This window comes from Spermophilus citellus, assembly GCF_964194105.1.
Source record: "Spermophilus citellus genome assembly, chromosome: 9".
NCBI lineage: Eukaryota > Metazoa > Chordata > Mammalia > Rodentia > Sciuridae > Spermophilus > Spermophilus citellus.
Genome location: NC_138191.1, coordinates 133,329,322 through 133,345,626, shown reverse-complemented (window position 1 = coordinate 133,345,626; position 16,305 = coordinate 133,329,322). Strand labels below are relative to the sequence as shown.

The 16,305-nt window shown below is 51.9% G+C and overlaps 1 long non-coding RNA gene across 1 annotated transcript; it reads left to right on the top strand.

Moving 5' to 3' along the window:
• Positions 1 to 1,764: 1,764 nt before the first annotated feature.
• On the top strand, positions 1,765 to 11,764 carry LOC308656116. Its single transcript, XR_014023603.1, has 2 exons — positions 1,765 to 6,973; positions 9,227 to 11,764. It is a non-coding gene; the product is annotated as an uncharacterized lncRNA (long non-coding RNA).
• The last annotated feature ends 4,541 nt before the right edge of the window (positions 11,765 to 16,305 follow it).

Genomic DNA, 16,305 nt, shown 5'->3' with positions numbered 1-16,305 from the left:
GGCTGGGGGCAGGGGGAGAGCCCAGGAGCCACCTGGCCCGGCTCTCTAGCATGGGGTCGGCTGGTGCCCAGCTCCTACTGGGGCAGAGGCTGGCTTCTGGGGTGCCTTCCATCTGCCCCGTTCCTTCCCCCACTCACCCGTCCTCCCAGGCAAGGCTGCAGAGGCTGGGCCTTCCTGACTCCTGTGCTTCAGCGTCCTGGCTTTGTGCGGTTGTGAACATGCGAGTGAGCAGTAGCCACGAGAGCTCTGGTAGGTCCAGGTGTCCTCTACCATGACCGCTGGACACTCGCTGGGCTCTGGTCCTCCGGACACAAAGCCTGTGCCCTCTGCTTCTGAGGGAGGTGCTGCCCAGGGGTGTCCCTCAGTAACCCAGGGAGGCCTCCAGCAGCTGCCCTGCCACCAGGAGGGAGGGGAAAGGCACCCAAGAGTGGGGAGAAAGACAGGAGGTGGGGTCTGGGAGCAGGGGGTGCCGGGGGGCCTGCAGGGTGGAGGGTGAGGTGGTGGTGCCAGAGCAGAGCTTGGCGTGTGACATCTCCAGAGGGGGAGGATCTCCTGTCCAGAGTGGCCTGGGGTACAAGGAAGGGTGGTGCAGCCACTGTGGGCCAGTTCCCCTGTTGGCTCTGGGGACTGGAGGGCCTGACGTTCCCAAGCCTGACCATCTCCTGCCTGCTGTAGTAGATCAGCACCCACTGCCGGGGAATGAAGGGGCCGCTCAGCTCCGCTGGTCCAAAGCCTGTGCCCTCTGGTCACTCCGCTGGTCACTCTGCCCTTTGGGGTGATGTTTACTCCAGCCTCCTCTGCCCATCCTCAACCCCTGGCTAATGCCACACTTATCCCCATATTTTATTTGAAGAGGCACTTTTGAAGATAAAAACCATAAAGTAAGTCAAGCTGACAGTCAGTCCCCCCCCCCCGCCCCGCCACTCCATTAGTCTCATTTTTACTGAAACAAACAAAAACCAGAAGAGCACAAAGAGGGAGTACTAAGCCAAGCAGATTTCCTCACTCACCATTAACCACAAGACACACACACACACACACACACTCTTGTTGTACCAGGGGTTGAACCCAGGGGCACTTAACCACTGAGCCACACCCCCAGCCCTTTTTACTTTTTATTTAGAGACAGGGTCTCACTAAGTTGCTTAGAACCTTGTTGAATTGCTGAGGCTGGCCTTGAACTCAAAATCCTCCTGCCTCAGCTTCCCGAGTGTCTGAGATTACAGGTGTGCACCACCACACCTGGCTATACCTTCTTTTTTTAAGGAGAAAAAACATCACTAATATTTCTGAAGAACTCATGCGTGCTTCTTGCTATTAATGAATCTGAACAGTGCAGACGAGCACACAAATGGGTGGGAAGGCAACAATCACAGCAATCCAGTCCCCAGAAATCAGCCAAAGTAGCTTTAGGTGAATGTTCTTTAAGACATAGATTTGAGAAGAAGGGATCAAAAATCCTTTATAAATCTGGGATCCTTCTCTTAATGCTGATTTTAATAGTACATTAATAATTTTGCTTGAAACTGAAAGAATTGCTAAACCGCAAATAAATAGTTTGTCACATAATAAATTCTGTTTCCAAAACCTCTCTTGAACGATAGGAGCATATGGAAGACATCAGGAAGCAGGAGTCTAGTTCGTGTGGTTTTTCACTCCCTGCCTCGGTTTCCATCTTGGGGTTTGTTGACTTTGCCAAGTGTTGACACCGACTCTCCAGCACCTTCCCATCGTCTGTGCCCTGCTTTTTTAGGTATGTTATTCTTTTTGTGTGTGTGTGTGTGTGTGTGTGTGTGTGTGTCAGGGATTGAACCAAGGGCGCTTAACCACTGAGCCATATTCCCAGCCCTTTTTTATATTTAGAGACAAGGACTCGCTAAGCTACGTGGCCGAGGCTGGCTTTGAACTCTCGATCCTCCTACCTCAGCCTCCCAAGCAGTTGGAATTACAGCGTGCGCCACTGTGTCCAGAGGGTCCATTATTCTTAGTCAGGGTCCTTCGTGTTTCTCCCTTGTTCACCGGTGTTCTGTCCCATCCTGCCTCCTAGGGGCTCTTTCCCCAGCTGCCTCCCACTTCTCCTGGAGCCCAAACACCAGGCGCCTCTTCTGCCCTGGAGGACGCCTCCCTCTGCATCTCCTTCTCTCCTGCCTGAAGTGCACCCACCCTCTGTGTCCTCCCGCGAGGCCGGGCTCCACCGTGCACGGCAGGAGTCCCCGGGTCCACTGTGCCTGTGCACGGCAGCTGACTGCCCCGGCCTGCGCTGCGCAGGGGGGCACAGGGCCAGAGCCCCTGTGCGGCAGAGCTCCTGGTTCCCCGGAATCCGGCCTTGTCTCCCGTGTTTTGGGGTCCTCCACCCAGCTTCCAGGAAGCTGTCCTGGCTCTTGCTGTCCCTGCGCTCACGGTTTTAACCAAAGACGTCTTCCTGAAGGCTCCCTGGGCTCCCCTCTGCTCCCCACACAGACTCTTGAGTGCCCCTGGCTCCTTCCACCCCCGTGCTCCGTGAGGCACACTCTCTGGAAGGCCGCAGCACGCAGGCTGCCGCCATTATAAGGTAAAGCCACCACGGCCACCACAGCCCAGGCAGGAGAACCTGTTTTACTTACTTATTCATTTTTTATTTGTTTCTTATTTATTTATTTATTTGCAGTGTTAGGGGTGGAAACCAGGACCTCATACACGCTAGGCAAGCACTCTGCCCCTGGGCTACATCCCAGTCCTCTTTATTGTCTAATTTTGAAACAGGGTCTCACTAAGTTGCTGAATGTGGCCTGGAATTCGCAGTTTCCCCCTCCGCCTCCAGTGGCTGGGATTTCAGCCATGGCCAAGGCCTTCAGGCCCTCATTTTGCAAGTAAGAAACTAAGGCTTGACAGGTTACTTCACTTGTCCAAGGTCACAGCTACCAAGTTGTAAAGCCACTAGGTCACATCTGGAGCACTTGCTCCGGGGAGAGAAATTGCTGGGCAAACCTGCAGCTCAAGGCTGACACCAGGCATCTGCGCCTCTCCTGCCTCAGTTGGGTCCAAGACCAGGGCTCCAGCCAAGAGTGGGGATCCGCTTTACCCAACTCTGGCTTCTGTCCTCTTCTGGGAAGCGCATTCCTGCTGGTCTCAGCAGAAAACACCAGTAAGCCAGGAGTGACTGTCACTAAGACTCACAGGCTGCCACCGGACCTGGGAACAACGTCACCATCCTGAGACCCCGAGTTTAATGGCTCGTGCTGCGGTACCTCCTCTTCCTTTATCCTCTTCAGGCATTTAATGTTGTGGTCCAAAGAGCCAAGGTCGGCCACTCTGCACTCCTACCCAGGAGGAGAAGCTGTTTGCAAAGGGTGGGTTTTCTCCCACAGGAAATCTCTATATGTATAAGAAGCACCATAAAAAACATGGTAGGCGAGGAGTGGTGGGCAGCCCCCACTGTCCTCCTGGGGCCTCTTACAAGGCAGCAGGCTCTGCTACAAGCAGTTGAGTGTTCTGTTTCTGTATTCTGTCCTATCCTGAGCATGCTCCATTCGGCCTCATGGTCTTCACGCTCACAGTTTCATCCCATGCACGATACCCCAGGGACGGCAAGCATCCTGGGAACTCCCCAGTCCTCCCTGGCTGGCCATTTAGGTGATTCCCAACTCCAACTGCAGACAATAGGGCTGCCGCGAAGGGTATTTATTGTGCAAGGAAACCTTCGTTCTAAAATGTTGGCAGTGTGAGGTTTCTGGTGGCCTGGCAGGCACAGTCTGCGTTGCAAATGGAAAACAAACACTGACATGACCATCATTTTAAGCTCGGTAGTAAACAGTGGCCTAGAGAGGAAAGCAAGGGAGGGATCAGAGGGGCCATGTCCCCAGGAATGGATGGAGGCCGGGGAAGCTCTGCATCAGGAGCAAGAGGAGTGAGCATGGGGTCCGCACCAGCCACACCCTGTGCAGACCGAGAGAAGTGGGGAGTCTGCCTTCAGCCCAGAAGTCCTCCTTCAAGAGTCCTGGAGCCCAGGGCTCTGAACTTTGGGCTTCCCGTCCCCTGGATGTCCATGTTTGTTTCTGAATGTTAACCATTGGTTGCTATGTTAACCAGGACTCCTCTGGCTGTAAGGGACAGAAACCCTGCTCAAGCTAGATTTTTTTAAAAAGGAAATTATCCCTTGACTCCCCTCCTTGGAAGAGCAGGGGGAAGTCAGGCTGTGGTGCCAGGAAACTTTGAGTTCAACTCCCATATACTAGGGTTGCCAGATGCAGCAAGTATATCTCGACAATGCCCAGTTAAATCTGAATTTCAGACAAGGAACCAATAGAATTTTAGTATAAGTATATCCCAGGCAACATTTGGGTCATACTTATACTAAACATTATGTCTTCAAAGAAAATTACTGGTTGCTAATTTGAAATTCAGTTTACCCTGCGTCCTGTATTTTGTTAGGCAACCTGACTCTGCCCAATGGTCTCCTTCTTGCCTTTTGTGTTTACTTTCTCTACGGGTCCTCAGTCTTTCCTTCCTCCTCTTTGCAATCTCCAGCCGCCCTCTGCCCTCTGACTCAGGTCCCTTCTGGGATGTCTCCTAGGCTGGTGGCTCTCCCCAGCAGGCAGGCAGCCCAGGGGGTCTCTCCTGAGCTCAGATTTCAGGACATCTGGGCATGTCTGTCTCTGGCCCCCAGAAGAGGTCCGGTGTGGTGTGAAGGAACAGAGGCCTGCCTCCTTCCGCTGTCCCTAATCTAAGTCCACACCTGGAAGGTGGGCCCAAAGCACACTAGCGTGCCCCATGGGTGAGCTCTGTGACGGCCCCATTCATCTGTGTCTTTAACCCTGGACATGGAGAGAAAGAGGCCAGTAGTGTGCTCAGGGTGCAGTGACCATGCATTGACCTCCCGGCCCCCTTCCGTCCTGTGGATCCAGCTCCCAGCCTTTCACCACAGGAGGGTGGATGCCCCAGGCTGGAGGCTTGAGGGCCCAGCCCCTGGTCACAGAAAGGTGCAGAGAGGGGCTGGGAACAGGCAGCCCGGGTCCTCGGTGGAGGCCTTCTGGCTGCCCAGCAGCCCCCTCCACCGGCCTCGGCCTGGTCTGGTGGGAGGTGCTCTGCACAATCGCCTCAGGAGCTCTTGGCCCTGACTCAGGTTAGACCCATCAAGGAGCAGGGACGAGGTGGCCTGAGAGCCTGGCTCTCTGCTTTGGAGTTCCCCACGTCCCACTGACCCTGATGGGCCTGGAGGGCAGCCCCAGAGGGCTCCTGAGGGCTTCCCTAACGGGTCTGTTCCTCTGTAAAAGGACCTTTCAAAGCTCCTGAGAGTCCTAATTTGATGTGGGGCCTAGGCTCACCCGCTGCCCCCGACTCTTCGACCTGGAGTTGGTGGGAGAGTGGCAGCCAGGCCCCTTCCTCTCCAGAAGCCCGTCCTGGAGAAGGAGGCTGGCGAACAAGAGACCAAGGGTCCAGCTGCCTGCCACGATGCCGTCTCCACCCGCACCTTCCCCAGGGTGGGACCAATCCATCTCACCATTTTGTTCACAACTTAAGCCATTTTGAATTGATTTTTGTTTTGTTGTTATTGTCCTCAATAAAAAAGCCCAGATAACACAGACAGGAAACAGAATTCTAACAAGGCCTTAGAATCTGATGATACAGGGCCCAGGGCAGAGCACTGACCCCACCTGGGACTGGGAAGTCCGGGGTGCTGGGTGCTTCTTGAAGGATGAGCAGACTTCAGCTGGGAGAAGGGTGTGGGTCTCAAGAGGGGATTCCAAGGCAGGGGCTGAAGTAGCCCAGTTCAGGTGGCAGCCACACGCAGTTCTGGGCCGCAGGATGTGACAGCTCCAGGTGGGCACGGCGCTCAGGAGGCTGAGGCTGATGGAGGTGGGAGTCCAAGGCCTTGAAGTTCAGCCAAAGAGCTTGGATGCAGCCTTGGGTCCATCCCAGCCTCTTAAACTGACGACCCCGTCCAGCCACAGGATGAGGGTGGCATGATCTCCCAGAACAAAAGTGTCTCCAAGAATAGGAGAAAAATATGATTCTTGCTCTAAAGCAGAATGGAAACTCCATCACTCTCAGATTTAAAATATAAACAAGGACGTGAGGATGATCCCATTGGAGGAGGCTGGTGGTTTGGGGGGTAAGTTTGAGAATCACTTCATGGCACTGGGGGATCATCCAAGGGTTTGTCACTGGGGTGGGGTCTGGATGGGTGTGGCTGTGGCGTGATCGTGGGCCAGCGGTGGGGGGGCTCCAAACCAGCCCCAGTCTGTTGGTTCATTCATTCTTGAGTGCAGCCATGATGGTGGATGCAGGGTCCCCGGCCAGAAGGCAGGCAGGGTCCTGTCCACACCAAACTGTGATTTCTCTGTGACAGCCCTCCCCAGTTGGGGACAAAGGCCAACTATTCATTGCTGTGGCCTCCTGCCTGGTACACAGCTGGCGCTCAATAAGTCAGGTCTCTGCGCTGGCCTGTGGCACTGCCGGCTGACATCTCCTCTCCAGGGGCTGCTCAGCATCCAGCCTGGCTCTGCTGGCCGCCGCCACACACCTCTGTCAGGCTCCCAGAAGGCTGTGGCCACCTGAGGATCTATTGGGAGTGACTTGGAACCTTTGAAAGCTCAGGACCTTCTTAGAGAGCCGCCTTTGACAGAGGGTCCATGGCTGGCTGAGGCAGGGGTCCCAGCAGGGCAGCCTGCTCGGCTTTCCTCGGCACCTGTGTGGCCGGGTGACAAGGCCTCACCACCATAGCACGTCCACTCCTTGACTGGAGCTCCCTCAGGGGAGACACCACTTCTCTGGATTTTTGCTGGAGTTCCCACGTCCTTCCCAGGAGCCAGGTGTGGCCTGTCCAGCTAAAGACCTGGTGTATCTTTGTGTAGTCATTCCTGCTAGGCCCAGAGGCCGGGTGAGCCCTGGACCCAAGGACCTCAGACTGACTGTTCTGAAGCCAGCCCAGGCCTGGGCATCGCCTGTACAGTGTCTCCCAGATGCGGCTCCCGACAGAGTTCAGCCCCTCCTGGTAAGTGCCAGCCGCCTGGGTGGTCTGGTGTCAGAATGAGACACAGAGGCCGGAAGGAGACTGGGTTCCAATTGCCACCAATTTCCTGAAAGTTCCTTCTGGAACTCCAGGCAAACCCGCCGGTTGAGCAGGGGAAAAACAGACTGTGCACTTAAAACCAGATGCCAGTCCCTCCTGATCCAGCCCAGGGAGGCGGAAGGCCCAGCTCTCCCTCTCCTGCTCTCTCCTCCTCACTGTAGCCTGGGCCAGCCACCACCTAGGCACACAGACCCTCTGCCAAAGAAGGAGCTTCTTAGCTGGGACTTGAAAAATATTGATTTGTGTTTTTTCTTTAAATAGAAAAGAACATCAGTTTGTGCCACCCCAGGCCTCCACCTTCTGGGTTCCAAGTGGGCACCCTGAGACCTCATTCAGACGTGGTGGCCCCCACACCGAGCTGCTGTGGCTCAAGGGATGCACAGTGCAGGATGGAGGAGTGGTGGGGGCTTGCCCACTGCCAAGAGGCCTCCCAGAGAGGGTGGGTGCAGGGTGGATAGGCGTTTGGCCCTCAGAATATCCCAAGCACCATGTAGCCAGAGAGAGACAGTCTCCCATCAAAGCCCGGGGCTTCTCCTTTCCATGGCACCAGTAAATCAGAGGGTGGAGGGGTGTGGGGGGAGTGGTCAGGTGACCTGTAAGACCTGACAGGGAGGCAGTGATGTTCGGCAGCTGGGTCTGGCCTAGGGCCATCTGCCAGACCTACTAGGATGGTGAGGGTCAGTGGACAGTGTGGGGGGGGCAGGAGTGCCTCCCTCTGGTCAGGTGCCAGGGCTAAGCTCTGCCTGGGAGGAGAGGCCCCTGGGCCCAAGGGCTCTGCCTTTACGTCACTATGGCTGGCTTCCCTTGGGAGAAGGCTCAGACGGGGCCACACAGTGCAGTGGAACCCTTGGGAGACACCCGTGCGCCCCCGTGGGAGCCAAGGCAGATGGCTAAGGGGGAAGAAGAGAGGGAGACCCGAGTGTGGTGTGTGGCACGCGAGGTAGAGGGCAGGGATGGGTCTGGCGATTCTCTGGAGGACATACAGGAAGCTGATGGGGCTCCAGGGGCCCCTGAGTGCTGCTGGGATCTCCCTTTCCTGTGGATGAAGGCAACATGGGCTGCTGTGGCCTGAGTGTTTGTGTCTTCCCTAAATCTATGCAGTGAGGCCCTGGCCCCCAAGGTGACAGCATTAGGGGGTGGGTCCTTGGGATGGTTAGGTCCTGGGGGTGGTTCCCCACAAATGGGACTAGTGTCTTCGTAAAAGAGGCCTGAAAAAGACCCCTTAGCCCTTCTCCCCGCCACGAGGACTCCGCCAAAGACAGGCCACACCGTGGAGGAAACAGGCCCTCCCCCACGCTGCCGGTGCCTTCATCCTGGACCTCTCAGCCTCTGAACATGAGAAATACATCTCTGTTTTTAAAAGCTACCCAGCCTATGGCCTCTGGTTACAGCATCCCAAACAGAATAAGACACGTTCAATTTATTTACTTTGCAGTGCGGAGGATCCCACCAGGGCCTCATGCATCTAGGCCGGCTCTCTGCCATGAAGTCATATCCCAGCCACAAATATCACAAATAAAGCAACCCCCACTCCCAGCAGTTTCCTGTCTCACCCCTTCCCATGCCCAACTGCTACACCAGGAGGTGACTACTTGAATTCTTTTTAGATGTTCTGTTATTTGCTGTCGCATTTCTCAGTAGTCTGCTTATACTATTGTTTCATGATGCTTTCATCTTTGACCTCACCTAAATGTCTAGAATCTCCCAGGATACATATTAAAGTGATGAAGGAACAGATAACCTGGACGCAAATCTAGACTCTCAGCTTACCAGCGGACCCATCTTGAACCGGTCGGTCATTTTCCTTATCTACACCAAAGGGCTCATGTGAGGATTAAGGATTAACACTTTTAAGTACTGACTCTGTGCCTGGCACATAAGAAGATCCCAGTAAGTGCTGGTGCTTATTATTAATATTAACTATTAATATTAATTATCATTTTCCACCTATGATAGATGAAGACTCATACTCTCTTCTTCCAGCTTCAGCATGTACCACAATTTTTGGTTAAATCAATATTCATTGTGTCATTATTATGATTATATGGATATTATTTAAAACTGAACAATTGCTTTCCTTTTCTGGGATTTTTGTTTGTTTGTTTTTCCTGTAGTTAATTATTGCCTTGTCTTTTAATTTCCTATCACTAATTCTCCCCTCCACATCTCTGGCAGAACCGTGATTCTCCCGATACCTTCAGGTATATGAGATCACCCATCGGTTCCATTGTGGGGCCCTCTGGTCTACTGCTCCAACCCAGCATGGTTTCCTTGCTTGTTACAAAGGGAAAAGGAGTACTTTATAATTCTGGCAGACATCATCTTAATTAAGAGATCAAAGTTAACATCACCAGCAATGGAACAAATCAAGATCAAGCGCCATCTGGCGGAGAGAATGAGAAGAACCCAGCAACAGCTCAGCGATCCTGCCTGAGGGGAAACAGAATCCCGAGGAGGTATCACACAAACCCACGTGGAGCACATCTGCCCAGCAATCCACTGTAAGCTGAGGCAGGAGGATCGCAAGTTCAAGACAAGCCTGGGTAAACTAGTGAGACCCTGTCTCGAAACAAAAATGGCTGGGGATGTGGCTCAGTGGTAGAGCACTTGCCTAGCATGCTCCAGGCCCTGGGTTTGATCCCAGTATCACAGGGGAAGGAAAGAAGTGGCAAGGAGCAACGGTCTGCTGCCGTGGGACATCCTCTGAGCTGACCACACATGGGTGCTCCAGGCCTCCGTGGCAACAGGAAGGTTAGATGAGGACCCCGGGAGTCACTCTCAGGTTCTGCCCGTGGGAAGCCAGCCAGGGTTCCTACAGAGCAGGACAGACTGGAGACTCAGTGACCCCTGGGCCTGGAAGTGGGAGAGGCCAGGGAAAGGTTTGCTATAGCTGTTCTCCATCCTACCCCATCTTACAGATGAGAAACCTAAGGCAAAGGCAGAAGAGAGGATTCTCCTAAAGTCGAGGCTGAGCTGACCATGTGGACCCCTGCTGTTAGGTCATCTACTTGGTCATCTACCTTGCTGAGAACTACTGCACAGCAGAAATCGTTATGGAAGTACGGATCCCTATAGAGATGTCCATGGGCTGGGCCTGGGGCTCACTTCTGGAAGAAGGAGGGACGCCCTGTGTGACTTCTGAGGTTGCTTGGGGTTAATGGCACAAGAATTTTACAAACATTTCTGCGTTCCTTCTTGGAATTTAATGCTAAAGCCCAAGGGATAATTTCTAGCATTTGTCACCAGTTTGTTTTGAGTCTTGAGCAAAGCCACTTAGCCTGAGCTTCCCTGCTCGACCACCATGGGCGTTTGAGGATCACGCCCCCTACCCCCCAACACTGGATAATTCTGCGATCTCAGGGTGGCTCAGCCTGTGTTCCAGGAGGGTAGGAAAGGTGCTGACCCACTCTTGCTGGCCTCTGGGAGGGGGTCTTTAAGGTAACTTCTAGAACATGGGCGCACTCTTACGATGAGCAGGGAGCGGGGTGAGGAGATCAGGTCACCCTGGGGTGCAGGGTGGCCTGAAAACACAGAGGTCTGTTCTGTGGGTTCTCGGGTGGACCACAACCAGGGCTAGCTGGGCAGAACTTCAGGCTGGAGCAACAGGGAGGCCACTGTAAGGGGGAGAGGCCTTGGGGATGATGAGGAAGTGAGAAGAGAGAATCTTCACCCAGAGTCCTCCTCTGGGAACACCAGAATGTCTAATGTTCCTCACTCCATGGTGATCGTGGGTGGACACCTTTATGTATTTCCCCAGGGCCTTAATTTGGATCTTGAGGACACTGTCCCCAAGGCCATCTCAGAACTCAGGGGCCTGTGGCAAGGCATGCAGGACCCTCCTTCAGCTCACCACTAGATTCTTTTGTGTCCATATGACAAGTTTGCTCAAGCAAATGTCTCTGTTGATTCAACAAATATTGACTAGGGACAGCAGGAGATGATTATAAAGAAAATATTGACTGTCCCCCGACTCCACTTACTGGAGTAGCATCCTTCTCTACCCCTGGGCCTGGGGCTCAGCCATGTGACTTGTTTGTGTCACTGAGGGGGGAGCAGGCAAGACTCAGGCAGAGACTTGAAGTGCACGGTGCCCTCAGGCTTTCCTTCTTGGCTCCTTTACCACTGCCAGGGGCAGAGCTTCCTCGGGTTTCCACCATCCCCTTCAGCCCGAGCCTCAGGATAGGCACACTTGGTGCCCATCTGTGCGCCAGGCCCAGGCAGTCCAGACCCCAAGCCCAGGAGGACCAGCTGGCCCCAGGCACCTGGCAGAAATGACTGAGAATAAATGATGTGGTTTAGAGCCACGGAGTGTTGGGCTGGTTTGTTCCCTGGCTATGGCGGATTGGTATAAGGACTTGCTACATGCCAAGGTCTGAGATGAGCCTTTAGGATTTGGTGGGAAGCCAGCACAACCCCTCCTGAAATCGCCATGATGGGGACGAATCAAAGAATCAGAGGCCTAAGTGTGGAAACGTCCCCTGTGACAAGTGCCATCAGGGAGGGCGTGTGAGAGAAGGTACAGTGGGGTGGGGTGATAACCTAACTGGGAAGGATGGGAGCTGTGATTAGGAGCAGGGGATGGGCTGGGGTTGTGGCTCAGGGGTAGAGCGCCTGCCTCGCACGTGTGAGACCCTGGGTTCGATCCTCAGCACCACATAAAAATAAATAATCAAAATAAAGATATTGTGCCCATGTATAACTAAAAAAAAATTTTTTTTAAAAAGGAGCAGGGGATGACCGTGGGGAGCTACCCCAGTGGACAGGCATGGAGGCCATGGTCATAGCAGGAGGAAGCACAGAACTTTGAGAAGCTGAAATGTGGGAGGCTGCTGGAGGAGCCAGGAGAGGTGGGACAGGGTGCCACATGGGGCTGGGATGGGAGAAGCAGAAGAAAGACCAGCCAGGCAGCATTACTGGTTCCCTGGGGCTATCAAGGTCAAGATCAAAGTGACTGCCTGTCAGTAGGCACTAGGAGAGAATCCCTCCTTCCCACTTATAGCTCATGATGGTTGTGGGCCATCTTGGCATTTTTTGGCCATGTGGATACAACAACCACTCTCTGCCCCTCTCTGCCTCTCTCGTCACAGGGTGTTTTCCTCCGTGTATCCAAACCTATTTCCCCTTATGAGGACACTTGTCATGGGGAGGTACCTGCCCTAATTCAGTAAGGCCCCATCTTAACTTGATTATGTCTGCAAAAACCCTATTTTCAAATAAGGTTACATTCCCAGGTTGTGGAAATTGTGACCCTTGGGGGCTACACTTTTATACCCAGTACAGTGTGGCACAGGACAGGGGGCAGAGAAGGGGGCAGGGCAGACAGTATTGGAAATTACTTAAGGGGTAAAATGAAATGTGGGGATGGGCCCACCTAAGGGCCTCATAATGTCCACTCTCTTCTCAACAACTCTGCTGACCCCTCATCCAACTGGAGGGCCACTCTCTGGGAGTAGTGTCTGCTCATTTTCTAGCCACGTGGCCAGTCATGCTCCAGACTTCCACAGACTTCTGTTTGGCTCTTGTTCCTCCAGGAACTGGGAGGAAGGTGGTGCTCAGCTTATTCTGTGCTACCCTGGGTTTATGCTCAGGCTGACCTGGGCCAATATGTAGCCTGAGCTTTGGACTAGCTCTGGGTTCAAGTCCTGGCTCTGCCACTTACTGGCTTGGGGACTTTGGGCATTATACTTAACCACTTTGTGTCTGAAGCTTCCCCCTCATAAAATGGAGAGGACCCCAGTACCTAGAGCCTAAGAGAGTCCTGCTGGATGACACAACAAAGCACAGAGCACAGTCCCTGTCTTCTGGTGCATGCGTAGCACTTAATAAATGTGGCTTTTAAAAAAAATCTACATTTATTCTATGGGTTTGGACAACTATTAGAGGTTTCTGATCTGCCATTTGGGATAGAAAAGTCATCTTTCTACACCCAAAGTAGAGTCTTAAAGTTCTGAACAGAAGCTACTGAATATAGGTCTTTCTCCCTCACCCCCAGATAAAGAAAAATAGACCACATGACAAATAGATTTAAAGTGATTCTTTCTCTCTGTTCCTATCTAAAATGGTCTCACCCACTGCTTACCCACTCAAATGGAAATTTTCTAAGGCCAGGAACCTGGTATGTTTTGTTTACCATTCTCCAGGATGCAGAAAAGTACCTGACCTATTCATTACACTTCTCAATATGTAATAAAAAGTAAATACTGAGGGACCAAAGGAATACATACTTAGAGAAGGATTTCCCTTCTATTGTTTTAATAGTTATACAATAACATTCAAGATGTTCTTCCAAACTTAAAAAAATATATACTGAAAGAAAACTGATAAAAATGCCTGGCAGACATTTAAGATAAGACAAGATAAATATCAAGGTCACAGACTACTCCCTATAATTTTACTGGAAGTATTTTTAAAAATAACTTTGCGATGATTATTGTCACAAGAACCAAACTCATTTCTTTATTCATTTTCTAAAAGCCATAGGAATTCATTCATAATTAACAGTGTCTGATAGAGCTATACTGCAATATCATACATTGCCAGCAGGTGTCACTGTCTAATAACATGCCACCCAGTGTGAAAACTAAAGCAAAGTCAGACTCTGAATCAACATATTAATTTCTGAAGCTATAAGATCAAGATACATAAGACAAAAACCACTCTACTTCAGTTCACTTCATAAGATAAATATGTCTTGTAGTATGGATGTATAATGGGACTGCATCTCTATTTATTTATTTATTTATTTATTTATTTGCAGGCTCCTTTGTTCTTTGTATTCTAGTGAATCTTGCCATACTTCCGTGTTATGGATCCCAAGCTACGCTAGGAAGCGTTTATTTTGAGATTCTTCAAAACCCTTTGATTTCATTCTAACACAATACCCTGTACATGCTGTGCTCAATTAATGTTTGTTGAATGACTACACCCCCCACCCTGCCCAATCCTGGGAAACATGTAGAACAATTTTATAGATAAGGAAACCGAACTTCTACAGGTTAAATACCTAGTTCAAGGTCACACAGCTGGTGAATTGCAGAACTGGGATTTTTAATGGGATTGTCTAATTCTGAAGCCTTTGCTCATTCACTCTAATCAGTAGAAGGGACTAGAGAAGATGGACATGTCTAAACTTGTGAGGGCAGCAGGATTCTGCTCTAAGGACCCTGGTGGTGTACAAGATATCTCTAGATTAGACCTAGAACCATCATTGGAAAAGTTTATGATAAATTCTAACAATTTACCCTTATTATTTTTCTAAGATTAAAGTGAGCAAATCATACCGATTGCATCACTGATGAAAGTGATGAAATACACGTGGGAGTGGGTGGAGCTGGAGCAGTACTTCTGGGAGCCCAGAGGCACGTCCACCACTATTCAGCCCTGCAGAACACACAGACCCTTGGTTTAAGACTTGAATCAGACTTAAAATTCCTGTATTTATCAGCTAATGTTACAGTATCACATTATTATGTATCTTTGTAACACATAAGAGTATCAGCACCAATACAGGAGTTGATGAGTTGGTGCCCCTTTTACACACATCCTGTCCTTCAGGGTTGCTCAATGGGGCTCTAAGCCACAGCGATTACTGCCCATGACTTGCTCTTTAGCATTCAGCCCCCCTACCCAGTGTTCTGCAGGAGAGGACTCACTCTCCAGGGGTTCCTCTGGGAAATTTAGGTCAGAAGAATCTAATTATCTGACTGGATCAGAGCTGAGAGTTCAAGGTTGATGTTGAAGGGAGTGGGACTAGTAGACTTTTAGTGTTAACTATTCTTTTCAGGGCCCACACATCTAAGGTGGGATTTTCAGCCCCAAATGACCCCGCTGCTCCAATCACATGAAATGTGCCCAAGCCTGCCTCAGAAGTTCTCCCTTGGAATAAGGGGCGAGGTCCGAGGAAGTCACCCCTTGGGAAGCTGGAGGCACCATAATCCTGGTGTGTGGCTACAGAGATGTCAGCACCTGCTAATATACACACACTTCCTGCACAGCACACCAACCACATGGTAGCTGTAATTTCCTCCCAGTGCCTTGACATGAACAGCAGTTTTCCAATTGCTAAAGGGATTTGGGGGGTCATGCTTAAATTGGAAGTACCCCTGAGTTGTTGATAGTGGCTGCCCACCTGACTAATTGGCAACTTGAACCTAGAATGTCACCAAAGAAGCCAGACTACCCATTCAGGCCCACCCTGTCCACAGCAGTCAGTAGAGTATCTGTTTTGTTTATTTTGTTTTTAAATTCTGGATCCCAAACAAAGACTGATTTGCAACACAGTAAGGTGAAAAGACATCAAACTTTGGAATCTAACAGTGTCCAGTTGGGTCCCAACCTCTGCTACAGCAGACTTTAGGTGGTCACTGTTCTCACCTTTACAATGAGGATGTCAACAGCCCCGCCCTCATAAATTTATGACAAAGGTCAAATAACTCAGGAAATCTCATCATTTAGAGCAGCGTCTCTTTGCCACGCTTCCTCGATGGATCAGTGAAGGAAATCTAAGATTTGGCTCTTTAAAATCTTCCCAGTCCTAAATAACTGCTTGGTTGGGGAAAAGTGAAGGAAATTTTTTTTTTTTTGGTGATCTAGAGCCACAGGATAACCTTCGTGAGGTCCTTCTGGACGCGGAACCCCCAGGCTCACTCATTCAGGGAGCACAGCTTGCCTTAAGCCCGGAGCAGATGCGCAGGTGCCTGGGCCCTGGTCTCTTGGCCATGGCACCGGGGTACAGTGGGATTAGGCGTTAGCTCCCCACCGCTCGGAATTTAAACAGTGAGATGTCAGATGAGGCATGTAAGACCTTGCTCTCCAAGTTATGGAAACAACCCCGCTTCCCCCACATTTTTTTAAAATTCGTGAGCCCCGATTTCAGGGCCTGGCACAGCCGCAGTCCTCCTGCTGTTGCAACCCAGGCCTCTCGCCAGGCCTTTCCCAAAGACGCCTCCAGAGGGACCGAAGCGCCGCGCGGGCAACACCGAGGCCTCCGCTCCAGACGCCAAGGCCGGGGGCAGACGCCAAGGCCGGGGGGCAGGGCCGCGGCCTCGGGCGTCCCGGGCGGCCTCGAGAGGGGGCGGTCCAGCGAGTGCCGGGCACGTGACGCCCTCCGTCCCGGGCCGGGCCGGACCGCCGCGCCCGTGCGCCTAGACCGCCCCGCAGCGCTCAGCCCCGGGCGGGGACGGGGCGGGGCGGCAGGGGAGGTCCCGCCCACGTCCCCGCCCACGGCGCTTTCCTCTTTTTCACTTTAAAGCCGT